Source organism: Panthera pardus, unplaced genomic scaffold (genome assembly GCF_024362965.1).
Source record: "Panthera pardus isolate Hobbes unplaced genomic scaffold, ASM2436296v1 HiC_scaffold_24, whole genome shotgun sequence".
NCBI lineage: Eukaryota > Metazoa > Chordata > Mammalia > Carnivora > Felidae > Panthera > Panthera pardus.
In genome coordinates this window covers 53223456-53239345 of record NW_026526810.1, presented here as the reverse complement: position 1 = coordinate 53239345, position 15890 = coordinate 53223456, and the positions used below count along the sequence as shown (strand labels likewise).

The 15890-nt window shown below is 41.0% G+C and overlaps 2 protein-coding genes across 9 annotated transcripts in view; one reads left to right on the top strand and one right to left on the bottom strand.

Annotated features, from left to right (window-relative positions):
* ZNF106 (zinc finger protein 106) overlaps positions 1-10005 on the bottom strand; it is a 59695-nt gene extending 49690 nt beyond the window's left edge. For 3 of the 5 annotated variants that reach the window (XM_019442445.2, XM_019442447.2, XM_019442448.2), the window contains exon 1: positions 9859-10005. The gene's annotated coding sequence lies outside the window, so the exon portion shown is untranslated. The remainder of the gene's footprint in view (positions 1-9858) is intronic. The other 2 variants (XM_019442443.2, XM_019442449.2) reach the window with 1 other exon arrangement.
* Positions 10006-13023: 3018 nt separating this feature from the next.
* Positions 13024-15890, top strand: part of SNAP23 (synaptosome associated protein 23) — a 35642-nt gene continuing 32775 nt past the window's right edge. For 3 of the 4 annotated variants that reach the window (XM_053889152.1, XM_053889151.1, XM_019442438.2), the window contains exon 1: positions 13024-13157. The gene's annotated coding sequence lies outside the window, so the exon portion shown is untranslated. The remainder of the gene's footprint in view (positions 13158-15890) is intronic. The other variant, XM_053889150.1, reaches the window with a different exon arrangement.

Below are 15890 nucleotides of genomic sequence, written 5' to 3'. Positions count from 1 at the left end.
ACATTAGAATATCCATTTGATTATTTAATACTCATTTTTTAAAAATATTTTTGAGAGAGAGCATGTACAAGTGGGGAAGGGCCAGAGAAAGGGGGAGACAGAGGATCTAAAGTGGGCTCTGTGCTGACAGCAGAGAGCCTGATGTCGGGCTCAAACTTAAACCGTGAGATCATGACCTGAGCTGAAGTCAGACACAGCCCACTGAGCCACCCATGTCCCCTAATACTCATTCTTTACGAGTATATTTTCCTGTGCATCATTTTCCTTTTCTTTACTAATACATATTTTTCAAAAGTTTCAAATCCTTTCCTGCTAATTCCAACATTTGAGTATTTTAAGACTAAGATAGTCTTTTAACTTGAGAATAGGTTACATTTCCCTGATCCTCTGTATGTGTAATTTTGGAATATATGCTGGATGTTATAAATGTTATATTGTGGAGACTCTGAATTCCTTTATATTCCTCTGAAGAGTGCCAATTTTTTTAAAAATTTTTTAATGTTTATTTTTGAAAGAGAGAGTGTGTGTGCGCACGCGAGCGGGGGAGGGGCAGAAAGAGAGGGAAACACAGAATCTGACACAGGCTCTAGGCTCTGAGCTATCAGCAGGAGCCTGACGTGGAGCTCCAACTCACAAACCGTGAGTTCATGACCAGAGCCGAAGTCTGACGCTTAACCAACTGAGCCACCCAGGTGCCCCAAGAGTGATTTTTTTTTTAATTTATTTTTGTTTTAGTAGGTATGTAAATTGGTTGACTCAAACTGCAAAATCTGTTTCTTAGGTAGATGAAATCTCAATTCAGTTCTTTCACCCTTAGCTGAACTTCTTAGAGTCTGTTCTACACATGCATAGTTCCACACTCTGTCAAGATTTCAGTAGAGTTCATTCACAAGAGTTTGAGGCTTCTCTATTTTCCAGGATTCTCCTTTTACTTCCCAATAGGTGTGTTTGCCTAGAGCCTTATCTTTTGGTTCTTCAGGCCAAAGACACTAGAAGTTTAACATCAGAAATTTAACCACCCTACCTGGCACAGACTGGAGCCATGAAAATGGGAAATCATGTGCATCAGTTCCTCAAGTGTTAATTCCCTTCCAGAATCTGTTTGCTTTGGGTAACTCTCCAGTGATTTTAGTTGCTTTATGTACTTCTGATTTAATAACTGTTATCTGCAGGAAGGTCTGCCAGTAGGAGCTTACTAAGCCATGATCAGAACTAGACACATGCTTACACTTTTCAGAGCCTTCAACCTGATTGAATGGCTCCAGGCAATGTTCAAGCAGGTGAGGGTGATCAAAGAAGATATGCTCCTCAGTCTTGTGATGGAGTGGGAGGCCCTAGGTCTAGTGACAAATCTGCTAGGGTCTAGGATGATTCTTGAATGGCATATGTCTTTCATGAAATGGCTCAGGATTCTAGTCTACTTCCATTTCACCTCAACCTAAACATTCACTTCTATGATTCCTTCAACCATACGCTGAAAAAGCCAAGACCATACACTCTAAGTTTATTTGTTTACTTATTTTGAGAAAGAGAGAGAGACAGAGAGAGAGAGCGCGCGAGCAGGGGAGGGGCAGAAAGAGAGGAAGAGAGAGAATTCCAAGCAGAGCCCCATGCAGGACTCAAACTCATGAACTGTGAGACCATGACCTGAGGCGAAGTTGAATGCTTAACCGACTGAGCCACCCAGGCGCCCCAAGACCATAAGCTCTTATGTTTTATGCCTCAGTTCCTTACTTTTAAAAGCCCCTTGGGGCACCTGGGTGGCTCAGTCGGTTGAGCGTCTGACTTCAGCTCGCGTCCGACTTCAGCTCGCGTCACGATCTTGCGGTCCGTGAGTTTAAGCCCCATGTCAGGCTCTGTGCTGACAGTTCGGAGCCTGGAGCCTGTTTCAGATTCTGTGTCTCCCTCTTTCTCTCTCCTCCCCCGCTCATGCTCTGTCTCTCTCGTCTCAAAAATAAATAAACGTTAAAAAAAAAATTTTTTTTTAATTAAAAATAAATAAATAAATAAAAGCCCCTTGGCCTGGGTGGCTCAGTCAGTTAACTGTCTGTCTTTGGCCTAGGTCATGATCTTGTTCTTCCCAAGTTCGAACCCCATGTCAGGCTCTGTGCTGATAGCTTAGAGCCTGGAGCCTGTTTTGGATTCTGTGACTCCCTCTCTCTCTCTGCCCCTCCCCCACTCACATTCTGTCTCTCTCTCTCTCTCTCTCTCAAAAATAAACATTAAAAATATGTAAATAAAAAATAAAAAAGCCCTTCAATGCATCCAAGTATTTAAGATCAAAAACCAAAATACTTAACAAAGTCCTCCAAAGAGCTGTTTCATATGCTGGTCCCTCTCCCTGGAATGTTTTTATTCCTTTCCATCTAGGTAACTATTAATCCTTCAAATCTCACTCCAAATGTCATTCGCCTGGGGAAGCACTCCCTGATCTCTCAGATTAGGCCATACTCCCTCATACACACTTCTCTCCTAAAATCCTGTACCTCCTTCCTACCACTTATCACAACTGTGACTATTTCTGAGGCAGACAGTAGAGCAGCAGTTCTCAACCATATCAGACACAATACCCTCTTTTTTTCCCTAAAATGTTACGGGAATTTTCATTCATCCATAAATATGAGACATGATTATAACAATCCCCAGTACGGGGCGCCTGGGTGGCTCAGTTGGTTAAGTGTCTAACTTCAGCTCAGGTCATGATCTTGCGGTTCGTGAGTTCGAGCCCCACATCGGGCTCTGTGCTGACAGCTCAGAGTCTGGAGCTGCTTCAAATTCTGTGTGTATTTCTCTCTCTGCCCCTCCTTTTCATGCTCTGCCTCTCTCTCTCACAAATAAATAAGAAAACATAAAAAAAAAAAAGAGAAACAATCCTCAGTATGCTCTTCAAGCAGCTGTCCGAAAGGTCACCATGGAATTTTTCTTTCAAGGTATTTATACCTTTTTATTATAAATATTTTATAATAGCTCCTATTCTTAGTGAAATTCAGAGCGACTGTAACTTACACATGTCAAATTTTAAATATCAATATAAGGGCACCTGGGTGGCTCAGTTGGTTAAGTGTCCAACTTCATCTCAGGTCATTTTCTCACAGTTCATGAGTTCCAGCTCTGGATCAGACTCTGTGCTGTAAGCATGGAACCTATTTCAGATTCTCTCCCCTCCACCCCAGCCCGCCACCTCCCCTGCTGGTACCCTCTCTCTCTCTCAAAAATAAATAAAACATTTTTTAAAAAAATTTTAAAAAATAAAATAATATTTATTTCAACATGTAAATGCTTGGCCATGACTATATTAGATGAAGACTATGAGTGTGAAAACTGCAAATACAGACTGACAAAAGCATGTTATATCGATGAAAATACCAGGAACGTGATACGATTTTCCAAAATAGTGACCAACTCTTTGTAAACTCTGAAATAAAGAAAGTACGGGGGCGCCTGGGTGGCTCAGTCGGTTAAGCGGCCGACTTTGGCTCAGGTCATGATCTCGCGGTCCGTGAGTTCGAACCCCGCGTTGGGCTCTGTGCTGACAGCTTAGAGACTGGAGCCTGTTTCAGATTCTGTGTCTCCCTCTCTCTGATCCTCCCCTGTTCATGCTCTGTCTCTCTCTGTCTCAAAAATAAACGTTAAAAAAAAAAATTTAAAAAAAAGAAAATACAATCTCTTGATTTACACAGTAACTGTGCTCTATGCAAAAACAAAACAGAACAAAAAATAATTCATGTGTAAAACAAATTAGTTCTAAGTTCATGTGATCAGAAACAGATTTTTCACCTACATGAACATCCTCTGGGCCATTTGAAAGTGATGTAAAATGTACAACAGGTTTTTACTGTATAGGGTAGGGATGTTCTTTACATTGCAGGATGTCTAACATCCGGATCTTTATCCAGTAAAGTCAGTGTCATCCTCTCAATGATTTTGAAACTAAAAATACCCCCCAAATTTCCAAACCTCCCTAGGAGATGATCTCAAACTCATTAAAAACCACTACATTAGGGTAAAGGAAGATAGCAAGATCTCTATAACCAGACTGCTTGTGTTTGAAACCTAGCTCTATCACTTACTAGCTGTGTGTGATCTCGACCAAGTAGTTTAACCTTTTTGTGCTTCAGTTTCTACATTCATAAAACAAAAATATTATCAGAATCAATGTCATAGAGCTGTTACGAGGAATAAATTAGAAAATCCATATTAAGTGTCTGGCACCAAGTTGGTACCAAATCTTTGCTATAGTCATTAGTATAATTATTCGCTTAATGACTGTCTCTCCCAATAGACAGTAAACTCCATTACAGCTAGCAGGAATGTCTGTTGTGTTCATTATTTTATTCCTATGACCTGGCACACCATCTGGTATAGAGTAAGTACTCAATATTGAATAAATGAATGAATAAAAGTTAGCAAAGGTGTTTGGATATAAACAATAAAAACTGGAGCATAACCTTCAACAGTATTATTTTAGGTTATGTTACTAAGATACTTCTATACATAAATGTCAAAATTTACCCTAATGACATACATACATATGTAGAATTTATCTAGAGGGATACCCAAGAAACTAGTAATAGGTTTTGACTCTGGGAAAAAAACTGAGGGCATGGGGGTTGGAAATTCATTTTTCACTATAGACCTTTTTGTTCTTTTCAAAAAATTAAGCAATATATATGTATCATTGTTAATTTTTTTAAATTTTCTTTCTACTCACATATTTTTTAATTTTTGTAATGTTTATTTATCTTTGACAGAGAGAGAGACAGAGAGACAGAGCGTGAGTGGAGGAGGGGCAGAGAGAGAGGGAGACACAAAATCTGAAGCAGGCTCCAGGCTCTGAGCTGTCAGCACAGAGCTTGACGCGGGGCCCAAATCCATGGACAGCGAGATCATGACCTGAGCCAAAGTCAGACCCTCAACCGACTGAGCCACCCAGGCACCCCTAACTCATATATTTTTTTAAACCTAGAAGACCTAAGGCACAAGAACTAAGACTGCATAATGCTTCTTTGTACAAAACTTTTTTGAAACTCCAGAAATCTGGCACAAAAACAGACACATAGACCAATGGAATAGAATAGAAACCCCAGAATTAAACCCACAAACATATGGCCAACTAATCTTTGACAAAGCAGGAAAGAACATCCAATGGAAAAAAGACAGTCTCTTTAACAAATGGTGCTGGGAGAACTGGACAGCAACATCCAGAAGTTTAAAACTAGACCACTTTCTCACACCATTCACAAAAATAAACTCAAAATGGATAAAGGACCTGAATGTGAAACAGGAAACCATCAAAACCCTAGAGGAGAAAGCAGGAAAAGACCTCTCTGACCTCAGCCGTAGCAATCTCTTACTCGACACATCCCCAAAGGCAAGGGAATTAAAAGCAAAAATGAATTACTGGGACCTTATGAAGATAAAAAGCTTCTGCACAGCAAAGGAAACAACCAACAAAACTAAAAGGCAACCAACAGAATGGGAAAAGATATTTGCACATGACATATCGGACAAAGGGCTAGTATCCAAAATCTATAAAGAGCTCACCAAACTCCACACCCAAAAAACAAATAACCCAGTGAAGAAATGGGCAGAAAACATGAATAGACACTTCTCTAAAGAAGACATCCGGATGGCCAACAGGCACATGAAAAGATGTTCAACGTCGCTCCTTATCAGGGAAATACAAATCAAAACCACACTCAGATATCACCTCACGCCAGTCAGAGTGGCCAAAATGAACAAATCAGGAGACTATAGATGCTGGAGAGGATGTGGAGAAACGGGAACCCTCTTGCACTGTTGGTGGGAATGCAAATAGGTGCAGCCGCTCTGGAAAACAGTGTGGAGGTTCCTCAGAAAATTAAAAATAGACCTACCCTATGACCCAGCAACAGCACTGCTAGGAATTTACCCAAGGGATACAGGAGTACTGATGCATAGGGGCACTTGTACCCCAATGTTTATAGCAGCACTCTCAACAATAGCCAAATTATGGAAAGAGCCTAAATGTCTATCAACTGATGAATGGATAAAGAAATTGTGGTTTATATACACAATGGAGTACTACGTGGCAATGAGAAAGAATGAAATATGGCCCTTTGTAGCAACGTGGATGGAACTGGAGAGTGTGATGCTAAGTGAAATAAGCCATACAGGGAAAGACAGATACCATATGGTTTCACTCTTATGTGGATCCTGAGAAACTTAACAGAAACCCATGGGGGAGGGGAAGGGAAAAAAAAAAAAAAAGAGGTTAGAGGGGGAGAGAGCCAAAGCATAAGAGACTTAAAAACTGAGAACAAACTGAGGGTTGATGAGGGGTGGGAGGGAGGGGAGGGTGGGGGATGGGTATTGAGGAGGGCACCTGCTGGGATGAGCACTGGGTGTTGTATGGAAACCAATTTGACAATAAATTTCATATATTGAAAAAATTAAAAAAAAATTAAAAAACAGAAACTCCAGAAATCATCAAGAAGTTTGACTTGCACATATATTTTGAACTTTCAGAATGTTCATCACACTAAAGAGACCTATCGCAGTTTACTGATACTCCAAAAAAGTCTAATATAATTAGAAACTGATTACCTATCCAAAAAGACATAAAGGGACAAGTAACATAACTACTAGGAGTAATAATAATTTTATATTTATATACCAGTTTATAGTTTACAAAATCTGGTGGAAAAGCATGACCTCTGAAGTAGACAAAAAATAGGTTTACTACCCCAAGTAAATTTTAATCTTTCTGAACTTCAAATTCCTTTTCTATAAAATGAGATACTACCACCTAGTAATCAGGGATTCAGTTTAAAAAAGAAGAAGCAATTTCTGGCTGTGAGCTTTTCTTTCTAAAGGTAATTATTTACATTTTCAATAGGTAACATGTTTCAAATTTTTAAAATAGAAATGGGCGTACAGCTGGTTTCAATGGAGAACTCCAATTTACCACCTGAACCCACTAATCAATCACTATCTATCACCCACTACTATCACTAATAGCAGAAAAACTAGAGTATAGAGCATAGCCTATGATATTGTACCCAAAGTGTTTAACCTGAAACCAATCAAGCATTTACCTTACCTTTGTTAGCAGTAACAAGCTAAGTGATATCACTAGGAATCAATCAGTTAAATTCAGATCATTGACAGGGTCTCTTCAACAAGTTATGATGAAAAAGAAAAAAAAAGTTAACTGTTCTAGATTTGAAAAGATTTCAAGAGACATAAAAGCCAAATGCAATGCACAAACTTTTATTGGAAATAGGATCAAAAACAGTAAAAAAGAAGAAATAAGTGGGGGGCAATTTGGGGAAATTTTTTAATTTAATTTTCTAAATTTTTTTTTTTTTTTTTTTTTTTTTTTGGTAATCTCTACACCCAACGTGGGGGTTGAACTCACAGCCCTGAGATCAAGAGTTGCATGGTCTTCCCACTGAGCCAGCCAGGTGCCCCAAATTTGGGGAAATTTTAATAAAGATTAGGTTTTAGATAATATACAAGAATTAGTTGTTTCGTGTGATTATGCTATTGAGTTATGCAGGAAAATGTTCTTTTTATTAGAGACATGTATTAAAGTGTGTAGGGGTGAAATGTCAGGAATAAAAGCAAATAGCAATGTAACAGCAGATTTGAAAAAGAATGACCAATTTACATGGGTTCAATATAGTATTTTCTCTACTTTTCTGGATGTTTAAAAGTTTTCATAAGAAATTCTTAAAAACTTATACAGAAAATAATTCCCTTCCCACTCCTGTTTCTCAGCCACTTCAACTTCCAGTCACTGTCACCAGTTTCTTCTGAATTCTTCCAGAGATATTCTAGGTATATATATACACAAATAACCACAGTTTAAACACACACACACACACACACACACACACACACACAGATGGTTGCGAAACCTTTTTTTCACTTTTTTTTTCACTTAATGTATCTTGGTTATTACTCAGTATTAGCACACAGAGGGCTGGCTCATTCTTACAAAGGCATACTTTACTTAACCAGTCCTCTACTGATGAACACTTAGGAACTCTAATTTCTTGATAGTCTCTTTCAGATTAGAAGAGGAAAAAAACCCAACTGACTATAAGGTTTCAATTGGAGACAGCACATTTCAATGTGCAGTTGGAAGTATTCCTACACAACTTGTTTGCCTACATGTTATTTACTGGATACACAAATTAATCCTAAACTTCCCACTATGATGTTTGAATTAGGAAATGGATAACATGTATATTTCTCACAGAGCCATTCCTGGCCCCAGAACCAATTCATCTAGCATCTACCATTATTCTTTCCTTTTCTTGTACAGAAGCCTCTTATACAGCAGACTACATGTGCTGTGCTCTAAGCTAGATAAATAATTACTATTTGCAGTTTTTCCTTTTTAGATTATCTTTTTTATCAAAGCAACTGATTATGAACTAACTTGACCAGATTCCTTTACACCCTCTTACTACCTTCCAACCCATGCTGAAGTTCTCTTCAAAAACTACCTCGTACCTTTATTTTTCTTTAATTTTTTAAAATGTTTATTTATTTTTGAGAGAGAGACAGAGTGTGAGCTGGGGAAGGGGCAGAGACAGGGAGACAGAATCCAAAGCCCTGGGGCTGAGCTGTCAGCACAGAGCCTGATGCGGGGATCGAACTCAGGAGCTGAGACTATGACCTCAGCCGACGTCAGACTCTCAACTAACTGAGACACCCAGGTGCCCCTCTAGTACCTTTAAAAGCACATACCATTCTCTAGACTCAGGAGTTAACTCTAGAAACTATAACTGTAATGTAGTTGCTTCCCAAAAGTGCTTAGAATATCTAACTTGGTGTAACAGGAAAAAGAGGAGACTTGGCATATGTGAATTTCACCACTTACCCTAGCTAGTTTAGCTTGAGCAAATTACAGTCAAGCCCTTAGGTACCTCATCAGAAATATGCTTCAAAAATCCACTTGCCATTACAGTATCTCATCAATTTTTTGTGACACACCGGAGTGTACAATGCAGCAGATGCTAAATAAGTCCTAACTGAATCTAAATATTTCATGGATTCATTCACAACCAAACTCGAGAACAGGGCTTAGAACACATTTTAAGATTTCCCATGGCGTTTGGAATACTATTAGGCTTTTAGGAAGTGCTCACAAGTTATTTCGGCTTAGCTAAATTTGATATAAACCATTATGGTAGATAAAGCACCCATTTGCTAGGTAAGAGAAGAACTTCCCTTAACTCGGATGGTCCTAAGTTGCTAAGAGCCATGGAAATCTCAAACTTCCCAATAAAATGGCTTAGGCTGACTCTTAAAGATGATTAAATTGAACAGACTCAAAGCATCTGAGTGCAAAGCATCTCCTCCCATAATTATGCACCGAGATTCAGACTAAATACTAGCTTGACACGTAGTAAGCGCTCCATAAATCGTAGCTATTATTAAGACGCATCCCAAACGGAGAGAAGACGGAAGGAGGAAAAAGAACGGAGGCTGTCAGTCACAAGAGGTCGAAAGGTGTCCCTGGCCTGTGACCCGGAGGCCTTTAAGCACCTGGGTCTGCGGGATCCCTGAGGAACCGGGGACCGAAGGAGGTCAGCGGCCTCCCCTAAAGGTCAAGGTTCTTGCAGGCACGTTTCCTGCCGGGGCTGGAAGTAGAGTCGGAACGCCCCCGCGAGAATCTGTATCCCGAAGCCAGAAGCACCGCCTGCCCGTAAACCGCGCGGGCTCCGGGAGAAGGGGGTTGCCCCTGTGCCGCAGCCTGCACGAGCAAAAACCCGGCCACGTCCTGCAGCCCCAAACCTTAGGCGCGGACCACCGGGACCCTCCCGTTCCGAAACGCCTCAACGCAGCCCGACCCTCGATACTCACACTCACAGCCGACCCCTCCTACTCCATCAGGCCGCCAAGATCCCGGCGAGGGGACTCCCTGAGGCCCCCCCACTCAGTTTTGGGTCCGGCGGCCCACTCCGGACCCCCTCCCCGCCGGGCACCGCCGCCGCCGCCGCCAGCGCGCAGGCGCACACCGCCACCGTCACGCTCCCCCTTTTTTTTTCCCTTTGCTGTCCGCCTTTCTCAATAATCTAGCTTTATTTGAACACATGAGAGCGAACAACGGACACAGGGGAAAGAAGCTTTACGCAAAAAGAAAGATCAAAGGCCGGCAGGCAAGCTTGAGGAAGTTACTCTGCTGCACTGAACTCAGTTGTGACTAGCCTTCGTTCCTTTTTCTTTCTCTTTGTTCTTCCCCGGCCTTCCTTTTGCTTCTACTCTCTTCCTAAATCCCCAGCATTCCCTTTATGTAGTGGCAATTGTTTAAGCTACATTTCCAACCATTCCTGCCTTGGAAAATTTACTGAAATTTAATGGATGTTGCAAGAGCTTGAGGACAGACAGATCTGAGTTCAAATTTTGATCTAGCCGCTAGTAACTTATGACTTCGGGCAAATTACAAGTTTTCTTGGAACCTCAGTTTCTTCACAGTTAAAATTAGGATAATGCTATCTCTCAGGGTGTTGCTAGGATTAAAAGACATAATATAGGTCACGTTCCTATCCATGAATGGGTGCCTGTCAAAGAGCGAATACATGAATACCAATGATTATATTTTTATTAATATTTAATATATTTATTTTCTTTATTAAACTTAGCCCATACATATTCCCTATTTTAGTGACTACAAATAATCAGATAAACCAAGTTACATTAGGATTAATAATGTTGTGAAGTGTTACTCCTCCCATATTATTGAGCTTCTGATAATGTCTATGTTTAACAAGACCTGCAATACCTAAAATCAAAGCAGCACCTTCATCTATGTGTAAGTCCAGACTTGCTTCAAACCCCTTTTTTCTTTTTATGTTTGTTTTTTTTTTTTGAGAAAGAGAGAGCACGCACACAAGCAGGGGGAGGGAAGAGAGATAGGGGGACAAAGGATCAGCCAGCTCTGCACTAACAGCAGAGAGCCTGATACGGGGCTTGACCTCACAAACTGTGAGATCATGACCTAAGCGACGTCAGACACTCAACTGACTGAGCCACCCAAGCGCCCCCAGATTTGCTTCTAAAGGATTGAGGAACTATTCTAATTGTGTGTTTGTGACATCACAATTCTTCTAAACACTGAAGGTCTGAGGTATGCTGCTCATTCTACTCTCCTTTAAAGGCATGCAATGGAAGGACTACTTTACCCTATAAGCTGAGGGCCATAGTCCAAAGAAAAGCTTGTAGAAGACCAAGGTCAGCCATTGGTGAGCATCAAGGTAATCCTAGATCAGGGTTTCTTAACCTTGGCACTATTGATATTTTGGAGATGATTCTTGGGCTGTCCTATGCATTGCAGGATACTTAGCATTCCGGGATACTAAATATCTGTAGTATCCCCTTTATATCCGCCACCCCAATCCCTGTCGTCTTGACAATCAAAAATGTCTCCAGACACTGCCAAATGTCCGCTCAAGGGCAAAAATGTTCCTGATTAAGAACCATGGCATTACACCATGGATAAATACACCATAAATAAACTCAACCATACATTTTGTCCACTTCTGCCTATAAGAAGTGATTGGTGCTTGAGAAAGCCACACACCAAGATAGAAGAGGGAGAGTTCATTTTTACCAATCTTATACAGGCCCTTGACACTGCTTACCAGTCCTCCAGTCTTTCTCTGATCAACTTGTTCTGTCACTTTATACAACCATATTTGAAAACTTCTCCACTTTCCTTAAAACCCCCAACTCCTTTTCTATTAGCAAATGACCTCATCTCCTATTTCACAAAGAAAACAGAGGTCATCAGATGAGAACTTCTTTAACTTCCTGTTACTAAACAGACACACTTACAGACACATACTTCCTCTTATTATAATTGAGGAGATATCTTTATTTCTCTTCCAACACCATTCCTCCCACCAGTACTTTGGATTGTCTCTACTCTTATTCTCTCAAGATCTTTACCTACTAACACTTCTGTTTATTCAACTATTTTTTCCCCTCAGTTGTATGTTGCCTATCATGCTCAAGTTTCTCCTGTCTTAATTCTAACAAAAATCCAAACAACAGAAACAAAAACTTTGACCTCTTGTCTGTCAAGGCCTAACTTTCCAAAAGCATTTTATAACCTCTCCCCACTTTTGCACCTCCCCTCTCTTGAAATTGCTGCAATCTATCTTTCAACTTAATCATTCCACCACATAGCTTTTACTAAGATCACCAATGACCTCTGTGTTACAATATACAAAAGATATTTCTCAGGGTTCACTTTCCTTGACCCTTAGAAGTAGATTCCTTCGAAGTGCTGTTATTATTTTTTTTTAATTATTAATTTCCAGCACTGTGCTCTATTCTTAGAGGTACCCAGAAGAGTTCCTGGACCTGTTTAAAACCCTTCAATGGATTTCTGTAGCCATAGTATAAAGTCCAGGCTCACTAATCCAGAAGTGCAAGACCTACCAAGATCTAGCCCGTTGCCGACTATTTAAAGGTTATTCCCCACTTCACCTGGAGATACACGATGAGCTCTAAGCCTCTCAGCAGAATGAACTACAAGGAATTTACAGAAAGTGCTATGTTCCTAATGGCAAAGGCTGTTTCCGCAGGCTGGAAAACTATCACCCTCTATCCCAGACTTCTGGGAGAATTCCTACTTAGCCTTCCTGATTGAAAAGTCGCTTTCTCTGGGAACCCTTCCAGACATCCCTAAGGATAAGGCGCAGCTTTCATTGTGCACCGACTCCGCCTCGGACTTCCTGATGCCACTCACTAAATTCTACCCACTATTATTTGTTTACATGTCGATCTCCAATCTAGATAGATCAAAAGACCCTGGAGGGCAAGGAAGGCATTCTTGTCTCCTTTTCTTCAGCAATCATCCAGCAGATGGTTTGCCCTCGACAAATGTTTGTTGCATGAATATATCCCACCTTCGGGAGGGATTCGAATTATCCGGTTAACGGGCGACTCCCCAGGCTCTTCGCCTGCGTGGCAGGGAGATTTAAACCCCTCAGACGGTGATTGGTTCCGGCTCCAGGGGTGTGTCCTCGCCCGCGCGGCCGGGGAAGTGCGCAGGCGCGCGGGCCCGGCGCGCGCAGGCGCTAGGAGGACGCAGCTCCAAGTCCGGTCTGGGGGTGTCCGAGCCGCTGCGGCGCGAGAGGAGTGGCCGGAACTGGTTGGTGAGCTTCCAGGAGTGGGGTTGAGGGAGCTAGTCGGGTTGAAGATTGGGATCAGGTCCCAAGAAGAAGGAGTATTATTGTGTTTAAAAGTTCGTGGGGTCGGGCTTAAGGGGAGGGGGAAGTGCTCTTGCCTCTACTGGGCAGGTCGGGCCCAGAGCAAGGACGCGAGGCGCCAGGAAACTACCGAGGGGCGGCGGAGGAAGGGTGGTGGGGTGGTGGTTCGTTGGGCCCCTCCTCAAAACCAAGCAGAGGTAAACTCCCACTCCCTCTCCTCTACAGTGTTGCTGTGGTCGTGATTAGAAGACTGTACGGTGACCACAAGTGATCAGATAACTCTGAACTAGTTATTTGAAGGTCTCTGAGGTTCGTGGCATTGGAGAGTCCATGCTCTCTAGGAAAGTCCATTCTTACCTCGTGGCTGTACTGCAGACTCACGAAGGATCCGTAAAAAGAATTTCACAGTTCCAGCCTGGAGTTGTTGTGGGTAGGGGGAGAGTACTGGAAAGTACTGTTTCATTTCAACCTTTTTAAAGTCATTAATCACTACAGTATTAGGAGAGGTACATGAGAGTAGAGAAAACCGAAAGACGTCAAAGTTGGGAAAGGAAGATGAGAAGGGAGTGTCGTTTTGCCTTTTGCTAGTCATCTTCAGGGAGTAGGTGGACGACTGGAGAGGGCTGTTTGGATACTGGTAGCTTCTGACAGCGTTCCCTTGGCCATGTGAAAATAATATAGCTTCTTAGTAGCAGATAGTTCATGAATTGAGAGGAATATTATTCCATGTGCCCTTAAGACTGGCTTTCAGATGTGCAGGTAAAATACGGTCAGGTAGAAATGGTTCTCCCACGTTCTTGCCTAGCCTGGAAAATACCACACTTTAAATTCATGGGACCTCATTAGCTAGAATACTTTGAAATCTAACCTTAAAATATTTCATAGTAAGGTTTTTTAAAAATAATGTTTCTTCCATAATCACAGTTGATGCCTAAAGCATCTAATGAGGTTAATTGTCTTTTGTTCCTTTGGCAAGAGGTAATGAGAAAGAATATATTCATATAGATATTAGAAGAAACACTTCTCACAATTACCATGCTCCTTTGACAAATGATGTGAAAGTGAATGAAATGATCATGCAACAGCCTACAGCTCAAATATTTATCAGTGTTAGTAGGCTTTTTATTTTTGTTTTTTGGTTTTTGGGGGGTGGGGTGCTTGTGGTATATGGGTATACACTAGAAAATTGCTGTTATCCTAGTTCCAGGATAGCAGTGGATTATTGTGCCATTATTTTCTTAACACTCTTTCCCATAGACACTATTCTTAACAGTATAACACTCTTTCCTGTAAATAGTAGTGTTTGCTTAAACATAGTAGCCAGCTCACTTAACTAAAGGTCACACCTTTTCTAATTATTCGGAACACAGCCTTGAACCTAGATGGAAGCAGGTAAACAAAGAAACAGCCCCAAGTTGTTCATGGGACAACTGTCAGTATTTCACCCATCATGAACCATACCACCATTGTAAAATTTGCCTTTTAGAAGATCATCTGCATTATTTCATGTTTTTAATAGATTTGTTTTCAACATTACACTTTTCCAAAGTGATAATCTGTGAAATCATGGTTTTTATGTATTTTATTCCCTTTTCTAGTATACGTTATAATATACATGTAACTTAAATACGTAACTATTGCTGGGGGCATCTGGGTGGCTTAGTCGGTTATGCATCTGACTCGATTCTGGCTCAGGTCATGATCTCACAGTTCATGAGTTTGAGCCCCACATTGGGCTCTGCACCCCCTTCCCCATAAGTAAATAAACATTTAAAATAATGAAAAATAAAAACTATTTAAATACATAACTATTGCTTATATAACAGCTGAAATCATCTTGTGTTCTTACTCTGCACTCTGGAAAATACTGCTTTGGAACTAACCTACTCAGTCTATTTTTAAAATTTTTTTAGAGAGAAAGGGCACAAGTGATCGAGGAGGCAGAGAGAGAGAGAGAGAATCCCATGAAGGGCAGAGAAAGAGAGGAGAGAGAGAAGCGGAGCTCATCTGAAGTGGGGCTCGAATTCACAAACCTTGATATCATGACCTGAACTGAAGTCAGATGCTTAACCCTGAGCCACCCAGGCACCCCATAACGTACCCACTTTAAAATTAAGGATTGGTTTAGGCCACTGGACCCAGTGATGGCATTCACTGTTGTGACACAATTCTAGCAAACTTACTTATCTGGTCTCACCAGATGAAAGTAGATGAGAATAGCAAAAGGGAAAAAAGAGGATGTTAGCTCTTTGACATTTTAGTGAAATCAGCTACGGTTTGGTTTTTTTCTTCTGAATTAAGGTGCTTTCTTTCTTCCTTTCGTTCCTGTGTTTTAAACATTCTGGAAGAGTGTTTTTTAGTTGTGTTTATACTTAGCGTTATGTATATTTATAATATATGATGTTGCTTGCATCCAAAAGTGCTGAACTTTTTGATTCTAGTGCCATATTTTGTTTGTAGCTCTGTAGATTGAGAGAGGACTAGATGACAAGGACTGGTCTTTTCTTTGTTGTGGTGGGTAGAGACTTGACACAGATGGATCCAGTGCCTCCCAACAATTGGAGGAAGTGGATTGTAGAGCCAGGAAACAGCATGTACTGTTCTTTTTGTAAGACTGGGGGTGGAGGTGGGGTTCTATTTGCCCTCATTTAAATTCACTGACATTTTGGTTTTGATTTC